Genomic DNA, 25,819 nt, shown 5'->3' with positions numbered 1-25,819 from the left:
TCTGCATATCTGAGGTGGTTGATATTTCTCCCAGCAATTTTGATTCCAGCTTGTGATTCATCCAGCCTGGCATTTCACATGATATTGACATATAGTTGTTCACAATAATCTCCTGTGATCTTTTGTATTTCTGTGGTGTCAATTGTAACTTCTTCTCTTTCATTTCTGATTTTATTGATTTGGGGCCCCTCCCTGTTTTTCTTGATGAGTCTGGTGAAAGGTTTATCACTTTTGTTTAGTTTTTCAAAGAACTAACTCCTAATTTTTTATTTTATTAATTTAAAAAATTTACATTAGAGTTTAGATTAACAGTGTGTTTCAGGTGTACAGCAAAATGATTCAGTTATGCACATATGTGCTTCTGTTCTTTATCAAATTCTTTTCTCATTTAGGTTGTTAAAAAATACTGAGCAGACTTCCCTGTGCTATGCAGTTGGTCCTTGCTGGTTATCTGTTTTAAATATAGCAGTGTGTACATGTCAATCCCAAATTCTGAATCTTCCCTGCTCTTCACCCTTCTCCTCTGATAATCATAAGTCTGTTTTTTAAGTCTATGAGTCTGTTTCTGTTCTATAAATAAGTTAATTTGTATCATTTTTTAAGGTTCTGCATATACGTGATATCATATGCTATTTGTCTTTCTCTGTGTAACTTACTCCACTTAGTATGATATGCTTCAGGTCCATCCGTGTTGCTGAAGATGGCATTATTTCATTTGTTTTTAATGGCTGAGTAATATTGCATTGTATATATGTACCACATCTTCTTTATCCATTCCTCTGTCAATGGAAATTTAGGCTGCTTCCATGTCTTGGCTATTGTAAATAGTGCTACAATGAACATTGAAGTGCATGTATCCTTACAAACTATGTTTTTTTCCAGATATAACCCCAGAAGTGGAATTGCGGGATCATACGGTAGCTCTATTTTTAGTTCTTTAAGGAACCAAAGAACCAACTCTTAGTTTCACTGATCTTTTATATGGTTTTTTTAGGCTCTATTTCATTTATTTCCACTCTAATCTTTATGATTTTTTTTTCCTTTTACTAACTTCGGGTTTTGCTTGTTCTTTTCCTAGTTCCTTTAGATGTAAGGTTAGGTTGTTTGAATTTTTTTTATTTCCTTAGATAGGCTGGTATTGCTATAAACTTGCCTCTTAGAACTACTTTTTGATCTGTGTCCCACAGATTTTGGGTTGTTGTTTTCATTTTCATTTGTCCCCACCTATTAAAAAAATTTTTTTTTCCTTTGATTTCTTCAGTGCTCTATTGGTTGTTTTGTAGCATGTAGTTTAGCCTCCACTTGTTTATTTTTTGCAATTTTTTACCTGTTCATAGCATTGTGGTCAGAAAGATGCTTTATATAATTTCAGTTTTTTAAAATTTCCTAAGTTGTTTTTGTGGCCTAGCTTGTTCTCTATCCTGGAAAATGTTCCATGTGTAATTGAAAAACTGTATTCTGCTTCTTTTGGTCGGAATGGTCTATTTAGAATTATTAAATCCACTCGCTCAAATGTGTCATTTAATGCCAGTGTTTCCTTGATTTCTTTTTTCCACTTTTTGTCTGAATGATCTGTGCATTGTAAGTGGGGTGGTAAAGTCCCCTACAATTATTGTGTTACTGCCAGTTTCTCCCTTTAGATCTGTTAATATTTTATGTATTTGTTGTTCTTTAGTCTCTAAATCATGTCCAACTCTTTTTGCAACCCCATAGACCATAGCCTGCCAGACTCCTCTGTCCATGGAATTTGCAGGCAAGAACACCAAAATAGGTTGCCGTTTCCTTCTCCAGGCGATCTTCCACTGTAGGGATCAAACCTGTGTCTTCTGCTTGGCAGGCAGATTCTTTACCACTGAGCCACCCAGGGTATTTAGGTGCTCCTATATTGCCTGCATATATACTTGTAACTGTTGTATCTTATTGTATTGATCCTTCGATTATTATGTAATGTCCTTCTTAGTCCCTTATTACGGTCTGTTTTAAAATGTTTTGCCTGATAGTATTGCTACCCCAGCTTTCTTTTGATTTCTATTTGCATGAAATACCTTTTTGCATCCCATTGCTTTCAGTCTGTATGTTTTTAGATCTGATATGAGTCTCTTGTAGATAGCATAAATAAAGGTTTTGTCCTTGTGTCCATTCAGCCGCTCTTTCTTTTGTTTGAAGCCTTTAGTCCATTTAGTAATTATTGATATGTATTGATACTTATTGCCATTTTGTTAGTCTAAGAGTTGTTCTTTCTTGTCCCTTCTTTTGTTCTCTTCCCGTATGATTCAATAACTATTGCTGTGTTTGGAATCCTTTATCTTTATTGTGTTTTCCGAGTTTTGATTTATGAATGTCATGAGGTTTACATACACACTTATTTTAAGTTGCATATCTCTCAATTTCAAAGATCTTTTAACATCCCCACATTTTTACTCCCCACCCTCCATGATTATTTTTGACATCACATTTTACATATTTTTGTCTTTTTTTTTTTGGCCATACTGTGTGTGGCTTGTGGGATCTGAGTTTCCTGACCAGGTATTGAACCCAGGTGCCAGCAGTGAATATGCAGAGTTCTAAGCAGGGAAATCCAGCATCTTCCTGTCTTGTGTATCCCTTAACTACGTATTGCAGATGTGTAAATGATTTTACTGCTTTTGTCTCAGCTGTCCTACTAGCTTTGTAAGTGGCTAATCTATAACCTTTTACTGTATATCTTGGCAACCCACTCCAGTGTTCTTGCCTGGAGAATCCCAGGGACAGGGGAGCCTGGTGGGCTGCCGTCTATGGGGTCGCACAGAGTCGGACACGACTGAAGCAACTTAGCAGCAGCAACTGTATATCTGCCTGGAGCAATGGGCTTTTTCCTTTGTTATTTTCATGTTTCTAGTTGTGTCCTTTTCTTTCTTGCTTAGAGAAGTCCCTTTAATATTTCTTATAAATCTTATTTAGTGGTGATGAACAGTTGTCTGTCAAACTTTGATTTCTCGTTCAGTCTAAAAGTGTTACTGGGTAGAGTTTTCTTTGCTGTAGGTTTTCCTTTTCATTACTTTATATATATATTACTATATATATATTACTTTATATATATATATAACTTTATATATATATATATTACTTTATACCATGCCTTCTGAACTACAGACCTTGTGATGCCAAGTCAACTGACAGCCTTTTCAGATTCCCTTGTACATGAACTTATTGCTTTTCCCTTGCTGCTCTTCACATTGTCTTTAAATTTTGACAGTTTTGGACACCGTGTCTTTGTATGGTCCTCTTCGGATTGTTTCTGTCCGGGACTCTCTGTGCTTTCTAGACTTAGATGCCTGTGTCCTCTCCGAGGTTAGGGAAGTTTGCAGATAGTATGTCTTCGATATATTTTCCGGCCCTCTCTTTTTTCCTTCCAAGGCCCTACAAGGGAGGTGTTGGTATGCCTGATGTTGTCCTAAAGGTCTCTTAAGCGGTCCTCATTTCTTTCTTTTTTGTTCAGCTTCAGTGATTTCCATTTCTCTTTCTTCCAGCTCACTGATCCATTCCTCTGTATTTTTTAATCTACTGTGGATTCATTCTAGTGTATTTCTCATTTCAGTTATTATTCATTTCTGCCTTGTTCTTTATATTTTCTAATTCTTTGTTTAAAATCTTCTCATTCTGTTCATCCATTCTTCTCCCAAGTACTTTGATTTGTTTTACAATCATTACCTTGAATTATTGAGTAGATTGCCTATATCTACTTCACTTAGTTGTTCTTCTGGGATTTTATCTTGTTTCTTCATTTGAAACATGTTCCTCTATTATCTCATTTTACCTAACTGGCTGTTTTTATTTCTGTGTATCTGGTAGCTTTACATTTCCTGACCTTGGAGAAGTGGCCTTTTGTAGGAGACATCCTATTGGTACCAGCAGCACAGTCTCTGATCACCAGAGCTATATGCCCTTGGGATATCCCCTGTGTGGACAAATGGGTCAGTCTGTTGTGGCAGGCTGACTGCTGTGGGTGGTCTGGTAGGTGTCGCTGTCTGCCAGTCCAGTTGTTACGAGGCCCAACCTCATGCAGATGCTTCTAGCTTCTGGTTCTAGGTTTGGGAAGTTTTCAGCTATTATCACTTTGTATATACTTTCTGTCCTTTTAGATTTTATGCTCCTGGAAATCCCATAATATGAATATTTTTAAAAAATTGTGTCCTAGATGTCCTTAAGTTTTTATCATTCTTTCTTATTTTTCTTTTTGTTCATCTGATAGGATAATTTCAGATACCTTATGCTCCATCTCACCAATTCTTCTGCATTTTCAAGTCTGCTTTTGAAACCCTTTATTGAATTCTTAAGTTTATTACTGTATTTTTCATCTCTAGGATTTCTGGTTTTGTGTGTGTGTGTGGTTTTTTTTTTTTTTTTTTTTTTTTTTTACTGGTTTATACTTCTTTGTCCAACTTCTTGGGTTTCTTCTTGCCTTATTTTTCTTATTTTGCTAAATTGTCTGAATTTTTCTGTAGTTTGCTAAGCTTAAGAGGATTATTCTGAATTCTTTGAAAGTGCATAAATCTCCATTTCTTTAGCATTAGTTACTGGTGCCTTATTTGTTTCCTTTGGTGTCATGTTTACTTGATTCTTACCTTGAATTCTTATGTCCTTTACCTTGAATTCTTATGTCCACATCTGCACATTTGAGTACTTAGATACTACAGGTTTGCTTTGGCAGAGACAGATTTTCACTAGTCAGCTCAGTTTGGGTTTGTGGGTGTGTTTGCTGGTAATATTCTTGGGTAGGTGGGACCTACCATTTTTTTTTTGCGTTTTTTTTCCCCCCCGAATAAAGCAACTTTTAAAGCTCTTTGATCAGAGATACGCACTCTGTTTGGTTGAGTACTGGTAACTTGGTTCTCTACTATAGGATGGGCTCCATGGTTACCTGAATTCTCTAGTCAGGCTTTCTAGGTGGTTAGGGCTAACTCCTGTATTTATATTCATACTCATTAGTAGATGGGGCTATACCTTGGCTTTCCTGCTATGGCAGGGCAGTAAGATGGGCCTCAGGGTCTGTAATATTTATTGCTGGAGATTCATATTAGGCAGGAGTGTGCACTGAATACCTTGACAGATGTGCCTCTTGGTTTAGTCTGCAGATAGGGAAAGCCATAAACAGTGCTCTCTGTTCAAGTGTCAGTGTTAGCAGGGCTGTTGTATGGTCTACACTGCTTTCCCACAGCTTCCCCACATGTTCTAGTTAGGTCTTGGTCAGGCAGGCTAAAGGCAATGAGTGGAAACAGCAATGAGCATGGCTATGAATTTGTTTCCCTGCCCTGTAGCATCAGAAGAGCAAATCTGAAACGGGTAAAAGTCTTTGTTTTCTTAAGCTAACCCATGCCCCAAGCTCCATGGCCAAAAAGGGTCACTAGCTTCAGTCTGCACTATCGGCCAAGCTGCCAGTTCCTTAACTCAAACACTGCTGAATGATGCAGCTTTCAGGTGTTGTCACCAACCCTTCTTGACAGATGGGACCAGGAAACACCTTCGACTTCAGGTCGGGCTGCTGGGTCTTCATTTCCTAGTCTGGTGGAAGAGAGAGGGGCTATTTCAGGCCTCTCCAATTTTTTCCAAGTAGACTTTCTGGTTGGAAGGGGTTGAGCTACCCTCAGCCTTAACTATGAATGAATCTTCTGCATGGGCATATCAGAGGAGCTTCCAAGACCCCCGTGTTGACTTTGCTCTGTGGGCAGTCAGCTCCCACTCACCTCTCAGCTAGAACAGTCCTGGACTACACAGCTTCTAAGTGCTGTCAACCAGGCCCTCTGGCCAGATCAGGTCAGACTACACTCTCCCCCGTGCGTTGGGCTATGACTCAGCTTTTTTCATGGTTGCAGGCAAACCAGACTAGAAGACTGGCAAAACTTATTTGAGGATCAAAGGCAGGGAAATGCGCACCCCAGTGGGTTCCCTGGTCAGAGTGGACTATCAACTTGGGTCTGCAGGGGATCAAAGTTTTTGGGTGGTAATGAGCTCCATCTGCCAAGATCGTGGGCTGGTTTTGGGGAGTCCCTTCCCACTTCTCTATCATAGTCAGATCCCAGTGATGCTCCATGCAATCCCACAAAGTGCCCCTCAGTGCTGGGGTAGCTGTTTGAAACCCATGGGATCTTTTTTTCCCATGGGAGGAAGCAGAGACTCAGGGGAGACCTCTCAGCAGGGTGCTGTGCTGACCTGAGGGGGAGGCGGTGCAGTCACTGTGTGACTGTTCTTTTCCTTCTAATACGGTCTGTCTTGGTCTTGGTGGTACAGGAAGGTACCTCTGCCTCACCCCCCTGTTCTAGGGTTCCCTTAATGCTGTCTTGTTCATGAAGAGTTGCTGTTTTTGCGAGGGGACGCAGAGTCGGGAATGACTTAGGTTGCCATCTTGGGGATTTCACTCTCCCGGTATAATCTGTAGGCCTCTCCATGTGCTGCTTACGGCACTGAGCAGCAAAAAAGAATGTGTGCTTCCTGTGGGCAGCTGGATGCCCGGTGGGAAGGAAGAGGTGGAACCCACAACCACTCTGTTGGTTTCAGATATTGATAAGAAAACAAAGATGGGAGAATTCTCAGTCTAAAACCTGACACCATGCTCTAAGGGGGAAAATTTCTGATGTAAAACAAATATCTTGAAATATTCTCTCTACAGACAGAGCCAGGAGACCTACATGCCCATCATGCTTCCTCTTTGGGGACAGCATAATAAAGAAGCACATGCATGTTAACTCAGCCAACTGATTTGGGCTCTGATTCTGCCCCTTTCTTATTTTGGGAGCCTGGGCAGATATCTAATGAGATATTTGTTTCATCTGTAGAACAAAGATAACACCCATCCTTCGGGCTAGTATGAGGATTAAATACGATGTTACATATACAGTGTTTGACAAGGAGTGCCCATGCAGTAAGTGGTAGCTATTATTATTATTTATTGTAGAAGACTTTTAATCCAGAAGAGTCTGTAGAGGAATTTTTAGCTTTTCTGTAGACATACCTCCATTTAGCTCACAGGGACACAGTGCCGTAAGAGTCAACAGCTTTCTCATCCTTTCCTTTGTTTTCTCAAATCTCAAATTGTGCTACAAAGAATCATTTTGTATCCCAGAAAGGTGGGAGGAAAATTATTTGATTAAACTGCTGCAGCCTGAGACTATGAATAACTTTAATGGCCACAAACTTAAGCTTGAGTTCAATGCACCACTGCTCATACCAGCCCCACACAGCCCTCACCATTATTCCAAAGTTGGTTTGGTTCAGGGCTTTGATTGGATCTGAGACCTCTGGACACTAAGGGATGATGTGTTGACTCTGAAAACAGCTTGACCATCAACAATCTAACAGTCATAAAATAGCCATAAAGTGATGTTTGTGTAGGCTGTAATATTGATGTTATTCATGGCGGCCAAATAAATGATGGAAGTGCCACAATGTTGGGCAGTGAAATCTGGAGTGCTAATCAGCTGGACCAGCCTGTAGAGAGCTGCAAGGGAAACACAGAGCCATTCTTTCTAGATGAAGCAAATCTGATAAGCATTTTTAGCCTCTTGGCAAGAGACACAGTGAGAGCTCCAGGAAACCAAATGCCCATTCCTGTTCCCATTTACTCGTTTAAACAAGCTCCTACTGGGTTTATTTTGGGAAGTAGGTTCTACTTGCCCTACAGAATTTATTGATTTAAGGGAGGAGGTCATTGATCTAAACAAACTTTTCTTGGAGGGATTTTGAAAAGATCATCACAGAAACTAAACATTAATATGTAAATGTGGCTTTACCATCCCCATCTCTCCCGGCTGAGCCCTGTTATATTGCCTTAAATCTACACACTCTGGTGCCCACCCAGGATGTCCACACTCAGTAAAATCATTGTGTTTCCAAATGTCCTAGCTTCCTCTGTCATTCTTTTCCTCGTCAGGAAGCTAGTATCCATTAGAAACTGGGAGAGAGACTAAACTCAAACTGATTCACAATAATGTGTTTGTAACTGACAATCCTTAACACCAATACCACAGTATTTGCATTTTAAAAGATAACATCCCTTATGTCAAACAAATTTATAATTGGTAAAATTTGAGGCTAAGTGAAAAGAGAACATAAAAAGCTCCAGAACAGAGCATCTGTGGTTAGCTCCTCTGAGCTGTTGCTTTGTTTCACAGCTTTTCTGAAGACTTTTTCTAAAGAATTCATTCATTTATTCATCATCAAGTATTTGAAAACCTATAATATCCTTAGTACTCTTCTGAGAGTTAAAAAACATCAGTAAACAAAACAAAGATCTTTAACCTTGGAGTACAGAATGAGAGAGTATATATTAGACCAAATAAGTACATTTTATAGACTGTTAGAGAGTGATGTGTTCTTTGGCGGAGAAAGTAGCAGAGTAAAGGGGATTAAGAGTGCTGGGTAATTGGGTTGAAGGTTGCAATTTTAAATGTGGAGTTCAGGAAGGCCTCATTGAGAAAGTAATGTTTATTCAAAGACTTAGAGAAGACGAGAGAATTAGCCAAGGGGATCTGGGAGAATCTTGTTTCTGAAGGAATGGCTAAAGCAGTGCCTGCTCTGTTAAAGGGAGGCCAGTGAGGCTGAAGTCAAGAGAACATAGAGGAGGAGTCATGGAGATGATGGGAACCATCATCCTTGGACAAGTGAAGGATCTTTAGTTTTCTGCTCCTACTCCTGTCGACTTAAAAAAGATGCATGACATGAAAGTCTCGAGTTAAGTTTTATTTGGGGCAAAATGAGGACTGCAGCCTGGAGACAGAACTTCAGAGAGCTCTAACAAACTGCTCCAAAGAGGTAGTAGGGGGAGGTCAATATATATGATTTTGCTGAAGGGGTGTTCACGCCATTAAGCACTTATCTTACAAAAGTCTTTCTGCTAGTCACAACAAGCTAATGTCACCATAAAGGTATTTAGTGCTTTTCTAGATATGAGGAGATGCAAGGATTGGGATCATGTGATCAGTTGCTGAAAATATCTAACTATCTAAAGATTTCCTGATGCTGAGAAAGATTGAAGGCGGCAGGAGAAAGGGATGACAGAGGATGAGATGGTTGGATGGCATCACCGACTCAATGGACATGAGTTTGAGTAAACTCTGGGAGCTGGTGATGGACAGGGAGGCCTGGCATGCTGCAGTCCATGGGGTCACAAAAAGTTGGACATGACCGAGTGACTGAACTGAACTGAAAGAGTTCCTGGAGCAGTGTGCCTCCTTCTCCACCCTGAACTCCCTTCAGGGTGTGTCAAAGGTCAACAGCCGCAGCCTCACAGGATTCAACCCCCGAAGAGGCAGATGGCAAATGCCCTTGGCAAGTGCCAGTTTGTCCTTGACACTCCCAAGACAGCAAGGGGATCTGTGGAAGAAAACAAGAACGGGGAAAGGGAGACAGACGATTCAACTTGTGTGGAAGAATTTTTTTTGTAGACCAATGACTGTGTCTTCTCAAGATCAGTGTAAGGTAATAGGAACTTTATATCTAAGTAAGAAAAAGAAGTTGAAAAAAAATACTGAAATCTACACTCTCATCCTCCTGTGTTCTGAGCAGGTGGACAAAATGATGCTCTTTGAATAATATGTTTGAGGAAAAAGTCATCACAGATGAACACTTGGCTTTCCTTCCTCATTTTGGATTGACTTTGGTCAAAGGGCTCTTTTGAGGTTGGCGTTCCAAATACAACCACCTCATTGACATGTCAACTACAAATTGGCACTTCCAAGAGCATTTGCCTGTGACTGAACAACAACAATGAGGGCATTTGCCATCTGCCTCTGGGGAAATTGAACCTTGCCCTGCTGCCGCTGTTGACCTTCAACACCCCCAGAGGGAGTCTGAACTCCAGGGGTATTGGAGAGAAGCACTCTATGCTCCAGGGAATCTGGTGGAACAGGTCTTTAGATAGTTAAACATTTTCAGGAACTAATTTCATGATCCCAGCCCTTGCATCTCTTCATATCTAAGAAATCACTAAATCCCTTCATGGTGACATCAGCTCCTTGTGACTAGTGGAGAACCTTTTGTAAAGTAAGCACTTGATTACGTTGAACTCCCCTTCACCAAAATCTTATATGTTGACCTTCCCCCATGCCTCTTTGGAGCAGTCTCTTAGAGCTACCTAAGGTTCTGTCTCCTGGGCTGCAGTCCTCATTTTGCCCCAAATAAAACTTAATTCACAACTCTCAAGTTGTACGTCTTTTTTAGTCAACAGGCATCAGTTTGCAAAGTTAAGGACAAGGAATGAATACACAGCTTTGACAGCCTTCAACATAGAATATAGGTGTAGAGAACTTTCCCTTGTTCAGTTATTGTTAAATTAATCATTTCCCTGCAGCTGAAAGCTGCAAGATGATTTGTTGAAACTTTAAGTTTATATATCAAATTACCTTCCTGTGTACTTATATGTATATTCCAGACTAGGGGTTTTTGGGGATCACCTTACATTTAATATATGCTCTCTGATTAAAACATTCCAAAACACAAGCCCTGACCCACTCAGAAAACTGTCTATTCTCTATTTTCAAGATAACTCCTTCTTTAAAAGGAAGAGAATTTCTTTTCATGTGGAGTATAAGAAATACAATGCTGGGAGTTAGAAAGCTTGGATTCCAAAGATGATTGCAAGGAGATTAGATCATATGATTCTGAAATCCTGTGATCTTCTAAGAAATATGATCAATGAGTCCAGATTTGAGAGAATTGGTATGTCAGCCATAACATTCATTCATTCAACAATAAATACTCTTTAAGTTTTGTGTGTAAAGTTGTTAATAAAATAGGCATGAGGCTCTTGTTTTTATGACTTAGCTTACTTCACAAGTGCCTAATTAGTCAGGGTTGTCTAGATTGCTGTGTTGAAAAATACTGAAGTTCAATAGAAGATATTGGTGATTGATTAGCGATGTCCACTATGAGTAAAAGCAAAGTCTTGTGCATAAATGGAGCCCAGACACTGTTGATTCTCTTTTTCAGAGGCAACCCCAAACTGTTTCCTGAAAATTACAGAGCTCTACCAAGGGCCCAACATTATATCACTGTTTAAAAACCAGTCTCCTATCTTCCTGATGGAGTGTGTGTGTGTGTGTGTGTGTGTGTGTGTGTGTGTGTGTGTGTGCACGCGCACGCGCGCGCGCGTGCATGCATGCACGCATGCTCAGTTGTGTCTTACTCTTTGAAACCCAATGAACTGTATAGCCCACCAGGTTCCTCTGTCCATAGAATTTTCCATGACAAGAATACTGGAATGTGTTGCTGTTTCCTTCTGCTTGGGATCTTCCTGACCCTGCACTGGCAGGCAGATTCTTTACCACTGAGCCACCTGGAAATCCTTCTGAGGGAGCGAAAGAATTATATACAGAATACAGAAGTGATTTAGACTCAAAGGTGATGTTCTATGGTAGTGAGCATTGTCCAGGTGATACTTCAAGGAGAAGTTTAACCTTATCTGGTATAGATATCCCTGCTGGTTCTGAGAAGTTTAAGAAAATTGACTGATTCCCCCAAAGCGGCTGTAGCAATGGAGAAGTCAACTCATTCTCGCTTAACCCGCACTGAGGTATCATTCTGTGTTTCTCAGTTCTGGGCTGATCTTTTTAGCAATTTGCTACTTCAAGTCTACTTATCTGTCAATCACTGTTAAACTCATTTTTCACAGCAGACTGTGGTGTTATCACAGCCTTCCTTATACTAATGCATTTAGGAGTTCTGTGTCTTTGAAAGGCTGCCAATATAGAGGAATAGCTTGAAAATGTGACTTCCCAGTCAGACTGTCCTTTTCATGATCAGCCTGTAACTACCATTTGCACTTTTTATAGCTTGAATTCTTTGTTGGTCTGACTGCAGTCATTGATTTTCAACAATATATTTCTCCTGTTGGACTTTTTTTTTTTTTTTAATTTTCTAACACATGTTGAATGAGGGCCTGTACCAGACGATTTAATATTACAAGCTTCATTTGAAACAGCTCCTATGAGAAACTTATACTCTATTTATTGGGTTGAAAGGCAATAAAATAACATTATAAGCAATACAGGGAAAGCAAAGTGATATGATAGGAAGATACAGGCATGTTCAGATTCCAGTACTGCTATTTATTAGCTGTTGACCTTGGGTAAGTTAATACTTTACTTCTCTGAACTTCGTTTCCATTATCCATAAGGTGGACACAGGCAAATCTGTTTGGCTTATAAGGTGGTATAATATGTATGAAAAGCACCTGGAATATAGTTATGCAGGTTACTCTTTTTAGCAATAGTGAAAGTGAAGCCGCTCAGTCGTGTCCAACTCTTTGCAACCGCATAGACTGTAGCCTACCAGGCTCCTCTGTCCATGAGATTTTCCAGGCAAGAGTGCTGGAGTGGGTTGCCATTTCCTTCTCCAGGGGATCTTCCCAACCCAGGGGTCGAACCCGGGTCTCCTGCATTGCAAGCAGACACTTTACTGTCTGAGCCACCAGGGAAGTCAATGGTATCTATTTTAAAATAATTTTAATATTAACAAGTCAGAGAACGAACATGTGAGAGATATTAGGAATATGCAACTTTGAGACTTTGGTTTTGACTTAGATCCTAGGATCATTGAGGACGCCATGGCTGCAGTTATTCAGGTTTGACAGGGTGCGTGGTTAGGATCCGGAGAAGGCAATGGCAACCCACTCCAGTACTCTTGCCTGGAAAATCCCATGGATGGAGGAGCCTGGTAGGCTGCAGTCCAAGGGGTCACTGAGAGTCGGACATGACCCAGTGACTTCCTACTTTCACTTTCCACTTTCATGCATTGGAGAAGGAAATGGCAACCCACTCCAATGTTCTTGCCTGGAGAATCCCAGGGACGGGGAGCCTGGTAGGCTGCCGTCTACGGGGTCGCACAGAGTCGGACACAACTGAATCGACTTAGCAGCAGCAGCAGCAGTGGTTAGGATCATTTGTTAGGGGTCTCCCTCCCTGCCTCTCCCTTTACCACACTTTCTGCCTCTTTTCCTTTAAGGGGAGTTCTGTGGAGAAGGAAAGAGCTTGGAGGAATGGCCCTTGAAGAGTGCTATGTGCTTAGGGTATAATCCCAGAAACTTAGATAATACTTTACGACCATGTCCACTGGTTAATATAACATTGAGAAAAAATGCCTATGAAGATAGGGATGAAGCCCAGAACTATCTGATGGCTTCCTGCAGCCTGAAGACTGTGCTGTCTCCTTCCCACACTGATGCATCAGCTCTCAAGAGGCTCCAGGAAAATAATCAGAAAGCAATAAAGCTGCCTTGTAGAGCTATGACCCTCTACCTCTTTTTTCTCCCCAGCTTTATTGAGCTATAACTGACAATTATATATATTTAAGGTGTACAACTTGATGTTTTGATATACACATACATTGTGCAATAATCACCACAATCAAGTTAATTAACATATTCATCTTTTAAACTTCCAGTAGATGGGTCCTGATTCCCTGTACAACTCTTTGCAATAACAAAAGATGCTAATTAGCTGATTGGAATTTCAAAAACCCTATTCACCAACAGCTCAACTGTTACAGCTGAATGGATGGCAAGTTCACTCAAGCAGCCAGTGGTTTATTCGTTCCTCTGCTCAATTAGGTCCCTAGAATGTTCATGGTGGAAAGGAAATTAATGATCAACTAATTAATCCGCCCCCCCCAAGTCTAAAATTGAGTAGACTGAAGCTTAGTGAAATGGAACTTGGGTGAGGTCACGCTGACAGTCAGCAACAAAGCCTGAGCAGAAGCCATTTTGGTTTTGATATTTTATTACCAAAGAATGTAAATTTTTTTTGTTTGTTTGTTTTAGGGTTTTAAAGACATTTAAGATAAAGAATCAAACTGAAACTGTCCCTTCTCAAACAACTATTTCTGATTCTTTGATCTTGGGAAAATTGTACTTACCTTGCTGAGTTTGGAAGCCACATTCCAAAGGCTCTAATGAACATAAAAGTTAGTTACAATACAAATCATGAATGTAAAGCAAGTGCAACATCTATGGCTTACGGGCAGAATTACCAGGAATAATCTTCAGGTGCCTTTGCAAGACTACCTAATTTTCTATGAGTAATTTTGCATAGAAAATTTTTAGTTTTCTACCCCAACCTGTATAAACTTCAGGACCCAAAAAATCTGATTTGCCCTTAGGTAACTCTCTAAGGGATCATAGTGGGAATGCTTGGAGTCCACTGATTTGGATTCAGTTCTCTGTCACCTGCTACCTGGCTGACCTTGGAGAGTTACTAAAGATCTTAGTATGTCTGTTTCCTCACTTACAAAAGGCAGATAATCAAACTGATCTCCTAGAGTTGTTGCACGCCCTAAGCAAGGTAAGGTGGGAAAAGTCTTCAGTTTAATGCCTGGCCCAGAACAAACCTGCAATAAGGGGGCTTTTGTATTATGTAGGGAGGTTGTCGGATATAGCAGTTAAGAAAGTGGGCCTTAGAACCAGGTATGCTGCTGCTGCTGCTAAGTCACTTCAGTCACAGATGCCAGCCCACCAGGCTCCTCCGTCCCTGGGATTCTCCAGGCAAGAGTACTGGAGTTGGGTGCCATTGCCTTCTCCAGAACCAGGTATCAGATCAGATCAGTCGCTCAGTCGTGTCCAACTCTTTGCTACCCCATGAATCGCAGCACGCCAGGCCTCCCTGTCTGTCACCAACTCCCGGAGTTCACTCAGACTCACGTCCATCGAGTCAGTGATGCCATCCAGCCATCTCATCCTCTGTTGTCCTCCTGCCCCTAATCCCTCCCAGCATCAGGGTCTTTTCCAGTGAGTCAACTCTTCGCATGAGGTGGCCAAAGAACTGGAGTTTCAGCTTTAGCATCATTCCTTCCAAAGAAATCCCAGGGCTGCTCTCCTTCAGAATGGACTGGTTGGATCTCCTTGCAGTCCAAGGGACTCTCAAGAGTCTTCTCCAACACCACAGTTCAAAAGCATCAATTCTTCGGTGCTCAGCTTTCTTCACAGTCCAACTCTCACATCCATACATGACCACAGGAAAAACCATAGCCTTGACTAGATGGACCTTTGTTGGCAAAGTAATGTCTCTGCTTTTCAATATGCTATCTAGGTTGGTCATAACTTTCCTTCCAAGGAGTAAGCGTCTTTTAATTTCATGGCTGCAGTCACCATCTGCAGTGATTTTGGAGCCCAGAAAAATAAAGTCTGACACTGTTTCCACTGTTTCCCCATCTATTTCCCATGAAGTGATGGGACCAGATGCCATGATCTTCGTTTTCTGAATGTTGAGCTTTAAGCCAACTTTTTCACTCTCCTCTTTCACTTTCATCAAGAGGCTTTTTAGTTCCTCTTCACTTTCTGCCATAAGGGTGGTGTCATCTGCATATCTGAGGTTATTGATATTTCTCCCTGTATTCAAATTCCTGTTTTATATTACAATACTTACTGTATTATGTTGGGCAACTTAGTATTTCTGAGCCCTAGTTTTTTCATCTTTAAGACAGGATACTAAAACCTAATCAATACAGTAGTTTGAGATTAAATGAGATGATTTAAATTGCTCATCAGAGTTGCTTTTGCCTGCAGGTAACATCAAGAACAAACATTTAAAATAGCTTAAAACAGTGACTTTTCATCTTTTTGACTACAGCCCACAATAAAAAATAGATCTTACATTGTTCCTCGGTGTAAAAGTACACATTATCACAGGACTAACATGTGAATCAAATTTGATTATGTATATGATCAAGCTTCATATTGCCTTCTCCAATATAGTATTCTAGAATGGTAAAATAAGAGCATGGTATCTGAATTCAGGCATTTCCCAAAATATGCCACAGTAGCATTGGTATCCCAATATGTGACGTGCTTGTATTTTTCTTCTATCTTCTATATCATTTTAATTTACTTTTTAAATTTAAGTACAGTTGATTTACATTATATGTTTCAGGTGTATAAGAGTGATTCAATATTTTTATAGACTGTAGCCCATTTAAAGTCATTATAAAATATTGTACTGTATTCCTTGTGCTGTACAGCGTACCTGTGCAGCTTATTTATTTTATACATAGTATTTGTACCTCTAATCCCCTACCCCTGTTTTGCTCCTCCTGCTTTCTCTCCTCCCATTGGCAACCACTAGTTTGTTCCATATATCTGTGAGTCTACTTCTGTTTTGTTATATTCATTCATTTTATTCTTTAGATTTCATATACAAGTAATAACTTACATTACTTTGCCAACAAAGGTCCATCTAATCAAGGCTATGGTTTTTCCTGTGGTCATGTATGGATGTGAGAGTTGGACTGTGAAGAAGGCTGAGCACTGAAGAATTGATGCTTTTGAACTGTAGTGTTGGAGAAGACTCTTGAGAGTCCCTTGGACTGCAAGGAGATCCAACCAGTCCATTCTGAAGGAGATCAGCCCTGGGATTTCTTTGGAAGGAATGATGCTGAGGCTGAAACTCCAGTACTTTGGCCACCTCATGCGAAGAGTTGACTCATTGGAAAAGACTCTGATGCTGGGAGGGATTGGGGGCAGGAGGAGAAAGGGACTACAGAGGATGAGATGGCTGGATGGCATCACTGACTCGATGGACGTGAGTTTGGGTGAACTCCCTGGTGTGCTGCCATTCATGGGTCACAAAGAGTCAGACACGACTGAGCGACTAAACCGAACTGAACTGAATAACATACAGTATTTGTCTTTCTCTGTCTTATATATCTCACTAAGCATAATACTCTGCAGATCCATCCAAGTTATTGCAAATGCCATATGTCACGAATGCAAATTTTCATTCTTTTTCATGACTGAGTAATATTCCGTTTATCCATTCATCTATAGATGGACGCTTAGGCTGCTTCCATATCTTAGCTATTATAATAAATAAAGCTGCTATGAACAGGCATCTTTTCAAATTATGGTTTTGTTTTCTTTGGATATGCACCCAGGAATGGAATTGATGAATCATATGTTCTACTTTTAGTTTTCTGAGGAACCTCCATGTCATTTTCCATAGTGGTTGCACTATGGAAACCATTAGTGGTTTCCATATGCACAACCATTAGTAGTTGTGCTAATTTATCATCCCACCAATGTTATATTAGGGTTCCCTTTTCTTTACATCCTCGCCAACATTTGTAATTTGTATACTTTTTGATGGTAGCCATTCTGACAGGTATGAGGTGATATCTCATTGTGGTTTTGATTTGAATTTCTCTGACTAGCACTGTTAAGCATCTTTACATGTACCTGTTGGCCATCTATATATCTTCTTTGGAAAAATGTCTGTTCTTATCTTTTGTCCATTTTTAATTGCTTCTTTAAATATTTAATTGTATGAGCTCTTCATATATATTTTGGATATTAACTCCTTATCAGTCATGTCATTTGGAAATATTTTCTTTCATTCAGTAGATTGACTTTTTATTTTGTTGATGGTTTTCTTTGCTCTGCAAAAGCTCTTAAGTTTAACTAGGTCCCATTTGTTTGTTTTTGCTTTTGTTTCCTTCACTTTAAAGACAGATCCAAATATTACTGTTTATGTCAAAGATTGTTCAGTGTATTCTTCTCAGAGTTTTATGGTTTCTGGTCTTACATTTTGGTTTAATCCATTTTGAGTTTATTTATGTATATGATGTGAGAAAATACTCTAATTTATTCTTTTACATGTAGCTGTCCAGTTTTACCAGCAGCACTTACTGAAAAGCCTGTCTTTTCCCCATTGTAAATTCTTGCTTCCTTTGTTGTAGATTAATTGATCCAAACTGTGTGAGTTTATTTCTGGGCTCTTTATTCTGTCCCCCTTGATTTATATATCTGTTTTTGTGCCAATACCATACTGTTTCAGTTACTATAGCTTTGAAGTATAGTCTGAAGTCAGGGAGTGTGATCCTCCAGTTTTGTTCTTTTTCTCAACATTTCTTTGGGTATTTGGGGACTTTTGTGGTTCTATATAAATTTTAGGATGATTTGTTCTACTTATGTGAAAAATGCCCTGGGCATTTTGATAGATATTTCACTAAATCTGTATATTGCTTTGGTTAGTATGAACATTTGACAATATTAATTCTTCCAATCTATGAACATGAAATATCTTTCCATTTTTTTGTATCATCTTCAACTTGTCCCTAATGTTTTATAGTTTTCAGAACATAGGCCTTTCACTTCCTTAGTTAAGGTTCTTTCTAGGTGCCTTAGTATATTTCATGTGATTTTAAACTGGACTATTTTCTTGCTTTCTCTGAAAGTTCATTATTAGTGTATAGAAAAACAACAGACTTCTGTATGTCATGTATCCTGCAATTGTACTGAATGCATTTATTCTTATAGTTTTTGTTAGGGTTTCATATATATTGTATTATGTCATCTTCAAATAGTGACAGTGTTACTTCTTTCTTTCCAATTTGGATGCCTTTTAGTTTTTTCTTGCCTAATTGCTCTTATATTGAATAAAAGTGACAAGAGTAGACATCCTTTGCTTGTTCCTGATCTTAGAAAAAATGTTTTCAGTTTTTCACCATTGAGTATGACGTGGTTTGTTTTTTATTATGTTGAGGTACATTCCCACTATACCCACTTTGTTGAGAGTTTTTATCATTAATAGATGTTGAACTTTGTCAAATACTTTTTCTGCAACAATCGATATAATCATATGATTTTAACTGTTTGTTAATATGACATATCACATTGACTAACTTGTGGAGCTTCAATCTCCCTTGTATCCTTGGGATAAATCCAACTTAATAATGGTGTATGATCCTTTTAATGTATTGTTGAATTCAGTTTGCTTAATATTTCTTTGAGGACTTTTGCATCTCTCTTCATCAGGGATGTTGAACTGATTTTGGTATGAGGGTCTCATAAAAATGAGTTTGAGAAAGGTATTTCTTTTATAAATGTTTGGTACAATTCTCCTGTGAAGCTGTCTGATCCTGGACTTGTGTTTGCTGGGAGGTATTTTTTAATTACAAATTCAGTGTTACTACTATTGATTGATCTGTTTAGATTGTCTGTTTCTTCCTGATTACAATCATCTTGGAAGATTGTATAGTTCTAGAAACTTACCCATCTTATCTCCATTATATTGACTCGTTTCTTTTTCAGTTTACTTGGATCCTGTGTTTTTATTGATGACCCTTATGAATTTTATCTTTAAAAAAAAAACAGCTCTTGGTTTCACTGATCTTTTTTTTTTTTGGCCTCTATATTATTTTTTTGTTTCTCTGTTGTTCATTCTCTCTCTGAATCTGTTTTTTTTTTTTTTTTCTGGTGACTTTGGGCTTTGTTTATTCTTTTACAGATTACTTTAGAAGTTATATTAGGTTTATTTCTAATTTTTCTTGTTTCTTGAGGTAGGCCTGTATCACTATAAATTTCCCTCTTAGAACTGTTTTTGCTGCATCGCATAGATTTTGGGAAGTTGTGTTTTTATTTTTACTTGTCTTAAGGTATTTTCTGATTTCCTTTTAAATTTCTTCATGTACTCATTACTTGGTCTGGAGTTTTGTTTTCATTTTTTGGAGTGTAGTTTATTTACAATGTTGTGTTAGTTTTGGGTGTATAGCAAAGTGAATCAGTTATACACATACATGTATCCACTCTTTTTTTTAAAAGATTCTTTTCCCCATAAGCCATTAGAGTATTGATTAGAGTTCCCTGTGCTATACAGTAGGTCCTTATCACTTATCTAATTTAGTAGCATGTAGTTTAGTCTTGATGTGTTTGTGTTTTTCCCATTTTTCTTCCTGTAATTTATTCCTAGTTTCATACCATTGTGGTCAGGAAAAAGATGGTTGATAGAATTTCTATCCTCTTAAATTTATTGAGACTGGTTTTGTAGCATAGGACATGATATATCCTGGGCAACATTCCAAATGCACTAAAAAAGAATGTGTATTCTGCTGTTTGGGGATGTAATGCCCTATAAACATCTATGGAGTCCAGCTAGTCTAATGTGTCATTTTAAACTACTGTTTTTGCCACCTACCCAGACTGCCTCAAAACATTGAGCAGAGTTCCATGTGCTATACAGTTGGTCCTTTTTGGTTATCCATTTTAAATATAGCAGTGTGTAGAGGCAACCATAAGTTTGTTCTCTAAGTCTGGGAGGAGTTTGGGGAAGAATGGATACATGCATGTGTCTGGCTGAGCCCCTTCACTGTTCACCTGAAACTCACAGCATTGCTAGTCAGCTACACCTCAATACAAAATTAAATGTTAAAAAAAATTTAAAGAAAAAAACTGTTTTTGTATTGGTTTTCTGTTTGGTTGATCTATCCACTGATGTAAGTGGGGTATTAAAATCTTCCCCAATTATTGCATTATTGTCCATTTCTCCCTTTATGTCCATTAATATTTGCTCTGTATATTTAGGTGCTCTTACAATAGGTGTTCACAAATGTTTTATCCCCTTCTTGTATTGATCTTTTTATTATTATATAATGTCCTTCTGTTTTTGTCTTTTGTTGTAGACTGTGTTTTATTTATATTTATTTATTTTAATTGTGTAGACTGCTTTAAAGTCTACTGTATCTGGTATGAGCTACTGTGGCTTTCTTGTCATTTCGATTTGCATGAAATATGTTTTTCCATCTCCTCATCATTTTTTGTGTGCCTTTAGCTCTGTAGTGAATCTCTTGTAAGCAGCATGTCTTATCTTTTAATCTAATTAGCCATTTTAATTGGAGCAGTTAGTCAACTGACTTTTAAAAATGGTTATTGATAGATATGTACTTACTGCCATTTTGTTAATTGTTTTCCAGTTGTTTTATAGTTCTTCTCTGTTCTGTTTTTCTTTGAGTTTCTTCCCTTATGGTTTGATGATTTTCTTTAATGGTATGTTTGTGTTCCTTTCACTTTAGGTTGTGTGTATCTGCTGTAGGTTTTTGATTTGTGATTATTATGGGGCTCATATATGTTGATGTGTGCCTATTATCTACTTGTTTTAAAGTCATTTAACTTCAAACGCCTTCTAAAAGATCTATGTTTTTTTACTCCCCTCCCCCATGTTTTGTATTTTTGATGCCGTATTTTATATCATCATGTTTACCTTTTAACTTTGTAGTTATAGTTGATTTTACGGTTCTCTTTCAATCTTTGTCCTAGCTTATTCAAGTGGTTGATCCACAACCTTTACTATGTATTTTTCTTTACTTAGTAGGATTTTTCCTTTCCTATAGATTCTAACTTCTTGTTGTAGCCTTTTCTTTTTTACTTATACAAGACCCTTTAACATGTCTTTTAGGGCTGGTTTAGTACTGATGAACTCTATCTCTTCTGAATGATAATCTTGCTGAGATTATCCGTTTCCACACTTTAAACATGTTATGCCATTCCCTTCTGGCCTGCAGTGCTTCTGCAGAAAAAATCTCTCATAGCCTTATGAGGGTTGCCTTGTATGTGACTCCTTGCTTTTCTCTTGCTGTCTTTAGAATTCTCTCACTAACTTTTGCCATTTTAATTTTGATGCCTAGATGTGAATCTTTTAGGATTCATCTTGTTTGGGACTCTGTTCTTCCTGTACCTGGATGTGTTTCCTTCTTCAGATTCAGGAACTTTTCAACCATAATTTCACTAAATACATTTTAAACCCCTTTTGCTCTCTCTTCTCCTTCTGGAACCCTAATAATGCCAATGTTGATATACATGATGTTGTCCCAAATGTTCCTTAAACTGTTTTAATTTCAAAAATTTGTTTTCTTTTTGTTATCCTAATTGAGTGATCTCCATTATTCTATTTTCCAGATCAGGTGTTCTGTATCAGTTGGTTTGCTGTTAATTCCTTCTAGTGTGTTTTCATTTATCATACTCTTTAGTTCTGATTGGTTCTTTTTTACTTTCTAGTCCCTTGTTTGGAGAAGGCAATGGCACCCCACTCTGGTACTCTTGCCTGGAAAATCCCATGGATGGAGGAGCCTGGTAGGCTGCAGTCCATGGGGTCGCTAAGAGTCGGGCACGACTGAGCGACTTCACTTTCACTTTTCACTTTCAGGCATTGGAGAAGGAAATGGCAACCCACTGCAGTGTTCTTGCCTGGAGAATCCCAGGGACGGGGGAGCCTGCTGGGCTGCCGTCTATGGGGTCGCACAGAGTCAGGCACGACTGAAGCGACTTAGCAGCAGCAGCAGCAGTCCCTTGTTATAGTTCACACTATGTTCCTCTGTTATTTTCCCTAATTCAGTTAACATTATTACTAATTCTCTGAACTAGTAAATTGTGTATCCGTTTAATTCCTTTTTTCAGGGTTTTTTCCCCTTTCTTGTTCTTTTATTTGAAACAAGTTTCTCTGTCTTCTCATTTTGCTTATCTTTTTCTCTCTGAAATTAGATAAAGGTTACCTATCCTGGTCCTGAATGGGGTCCTTGTGTGGGAGCGTCCTTGTGCAGTCTGCCTGTGCCTGGTGGCTTTGATGAGCGAGTTGTGTCTGAAGTGAGTTCGAGTCACATTTCTCCTCTGGGTAGGCTGGCAGTGATCACTATTGCTAGGAGGTGGAGCTGGAGATGGCAGAGATGGGGGAGGGTTAGAGCTAGAGCCAGATGTGAGAGGGGGACTTCTCTGCTCAGTGGCCAACAGCATCCTGTCAAGGGATAGGAGCGCGTCCAAAGTTGCTACACCAGAAGCCCCGAGGGTCAAGTCAGAGCTGGTTCTGTTCCCTCAGTGTGTGCTCTCCCCCTCCCAGCATTGGCACCTTTGCCTCATAAGGGAGCACTGTTGGAGCATGTGCCCTGTACAGGCCAGGGTGTGAGGTGGCATGGTCCAGGCATGACAGTCAGAGCTCCAGACTGCTGCCTCTGCAGGTGCCGGTAATGGTCACCCTCTCCCTGTTCAGGTACAGTGCTGGATCCAGGTTGGCACCATCCTCCATGGCAAAGCACTCTCCAGAACCAGCAGCCTTTGCTCTAGTGGGAAGCTGTGCTGTGGAGCAAGACGGGCCACAGCGTGTGCTGGAGTGATCCCACCTCTGGCCAGAGCACTGACCTTTCACCCCTGTGACCACCAGGGTGGATGCCTTGCCAGGTCTGAGCTGACTCTGTTCCTGACAGCTGGGCACTCACCTTAGCTGCCGTAGCCTTTGCCTTAGTATGGAGCTGCTCTGCAGAGCAAGAGGAACCATGGTGGGTGCTCAGCTTGGCCTGGGCCTGCACGAGGGCAGTTACAGAAAACCAGGCAAAGCCTGGGGTCCTCTCAGTCTGCTTCCTCTGCCTCGTTGAGGGAGTAAGAGTGTGTGTGCATTTCTTAAGAGTGGTCTAGATTTCTGACAGCCCCACTGTCAGTCTCACTTATGTTCAAATCTGCCATGAGACTTTTCCTTCCAGTGTTGGACCCCAGGGATGGGGTGCCTGATACATGGTTCAAACTCCTCACTCCCCAGGAAGGGTGTAAGCCCCCTCCTCTTCTGTGTTCCCCTCCAGGGGCGCAGGTCCTGCCCTGATTGCTTCTCTTCCCTTCCTGATCCCGACTCTGTGTGGATCTTTCTTACAGCCTTTCGGATGCTGAATACTCCTTCTGCCAGTCTCCAGTTTGTTTCCAGTGAGAACTGCTCACATTTTTGATGTCTTCATGGGGGGAGGTGAGCTCCATGTCCTCCTACTCCACCATCTTGATCTCCTCCTCTTATAGAGTCATTAGTTTACTGAACGGTCTACCTAAACAATAAGCTGGTTTCTTCTGTGATAAATTACAAATCTTGGTTTCTCAAGCCAGTATTCTACATAAGCGATAAATACACTACAGGAATCGTTATTCTATTACTGACCTTTCTTCATTCTGTAACAAATCCAAATAATAGCATAAGATTGTAATTCTTAATATTCCTTGCCCTTTGAGTTATGAGCTAAATTATACAGGTTCAATAAACCCCTTCAGCTAATGATGCTCATTTTGTAGGCTGTAATTCATTAGGGGAAGTATTATGTATTTTTCCTCAAGCATCCATTGGCTTGGCATAGATGCACAGTACCTGATAAGCTAATTGTGCAAATTTTTCTTCTGTTCTTAGGTGTCTAAACTAGCCATGGTTAGGTTTGTTGAATAAGGTGTAAGAAGACAGGTAAAGAAGCATCATTGTTATTGGACCATGCTTTTTCTCTGTGGCAAAAAAGCATTGAGGCAATCACTGAGACATTTTGGAAACAGGTACTTTTTGCTATTTTTTATGGCTTGTCTATTCCAGTGGAGTGCCAGTTCCTTTTTTTGTGATGTTTTGGGTGTTAACTGATATTGTATCTAGGGTCCCTGAGGGAGTCAGTCATTTAGTCATATTTTAAACATATGCCTTTACAGTCTCCACTCTTTACATGCATTAAACAGTTGACTCATTCTTGGTAGTACACATTCTAAATACCTAACTCCAGGAAGTATTTTATCCACTTAAAGGGAATACTCTTATGATCAAACCTCATTACTTAAAATTTTAGTTCATGCCAATATGCAATGGAAATTGTCACTTGAAAACCATCTGATTATGGCAATTCTGCCTAGTGGTAGACCTCTTTTCTAGGTTGGGACATTCTGGCCCTAAGGGTATGTTTTAGCACCACCCACCTTGGCACACCACTTAACGCCCAACCCTGCCCTTTAATATCCTGGTGAGAGTATGAAATGGGTAGATTAGACAAATGTGTGCAACAGAAAAATGAGGGTATGTTTGAGTTCCTTTAATTGTATCATAATTGGATAAAGCCACTTTTGGATAAGCCAGAAGTATGCTCTCTATACTTCTACTGTAGGTATGGATAAATTTAAGCTGATCATATCACTTTACTATAACAAATTCAATGGGCCTAAGCAATAGCTTCTCTTATCCAATATATCTCTAGGGCAAAAAAAGACCTCAGATCATTTACTGTCAAATATGAATCCTAATTTCTGGCAAAGTCCTCCCTCCAGTGCTAATTGGTTATTTTCACCATCTCTGTAATTACTTAGTTGTAGATTCTGCTTGCCAACTTAACTTTGGAAGGTTAACCAGGAAAGTATGTTGCTTAACATGAAACAGGTCACAGATGCATTGTTGAGTGAAAATTCTGATTGAAAAAAATAATTCCTTTGCTAGGATTTTATATGGGATTAGATTTGTTTTTTGAGGGAATTCTTGACTCTTCCCCAAAAGACTACTACTTCACCCTACTCTAACATGAAGAGGCATGAAGAGCTACCATATTTACCAGCATATAAGATATGTAACGGGAGAAGGCAATGGCACCCCACTCCAGTACTCTTGCCTGGAAAATCCCATGGACAGAGGAGCCTGGTAGGCTGCATGCAGTCCATGGGGTCACGAAGAGTCGGACACAACTGAGCGACTTCACTTTCACTTTTCACTTTCATGCATTGGAGAAGGAAATGGCAACCCACTGCAGTGTTCTTGCCTGGAGAATCCCAGGGACGGGGGAGCCTGCTGGGCTGCCGTCTATGGGGTCGCACAGAGTTGGACACGACTGAAGCGACTTAGCAGCAGCAGCAAGATATGTAACACATAGGAAAATGGGTTAACTTTCCAAGAATAATTTTTTGGAAAAAGATTGTTTTCACACACAGTCTAGAAGTGTCTCTAAAAGTTGTCCTATATACAGAAAACCATGTTCATATAAGAACAATATATGGACATTAAAATGAGATGATAATGTCCTCCCATTTTAGATCTTTGCAAGTTGACCACAGTCGGAGCACAGGGGATGCTGGACAGATTTTGTTTGTATGAAATGAGTCCCTTGATTTTATGAAGAAGTGTAAACCCTCCTGTTTGCCAGAGCATGTGAGCTGTCCAAATAAATAATGCCAAGTATCTGTGTTTAGCGAAGTTTAGGTTTTGGCCAGTGAGTAGAATCACAATGTGTCATGTTTAATCAAAAGCTTGATTAGGAGAAATAGTCA

At 39.6% G+C, this 25,819-nt stretch overlaps 1 long non-coding RNA gene across 8 annotated transcripts in view; it reads left to right on the top strand.

Moving 5' to 3' along the window:
* The window catches only part of LOC102411733, a 97,197-nt gene that overhangs the window by 66,674 nt on the left and 4,704 nt on the right, over positions 1 to 25,819 (top strand). For 3 of the 8 annotated variants that reach the window (XR_006547542.2, XR_006547539.2, XR_006547533.2), the window contains exons 6-8: positions 22,271 to 22,372; positions 23,426 to 23,513; positions 23,943 to 24,079. The exons of 2 other annotated variants lie outside the window; for them this stretch is intronic. This is a non-coding gene — a long non-coding RNA (uncharacterized LOC102411733). Of the gene's footprint in view, positions 1 to 22,270; positions 22,373 to 22,772; positions 22,961 to 23,425; positions 23,514 to 23,942; positions 24,080 to 25,819 lie in introns of all 8 variants that reach the window. 3 more of the 8 variants (XR_006547536.2, XR_006547535.2, XR_006547538.2) reach the window with 3 other exon arrangements.

The sequence above is a fragment of the Bubalus bubalis genome, chromosome 2 (assembly GCF_019923935.1).
Source record: "Bubalus bubalis isolate 160015118507 breed Murrah chromosome 2, NDDB_SH_1, whole genome shotgun sequence".
Taxonomy (NCBI): domain Eukaryota; kingdom Metazoa; phylum Chordata; class Mammalia; order Artiodactyla; family Bovidae; genus Bubalus; species Bubalus bubalis.
This window is presented reverse-complemented; position numbering and strand designations above follow the sequence as displayed.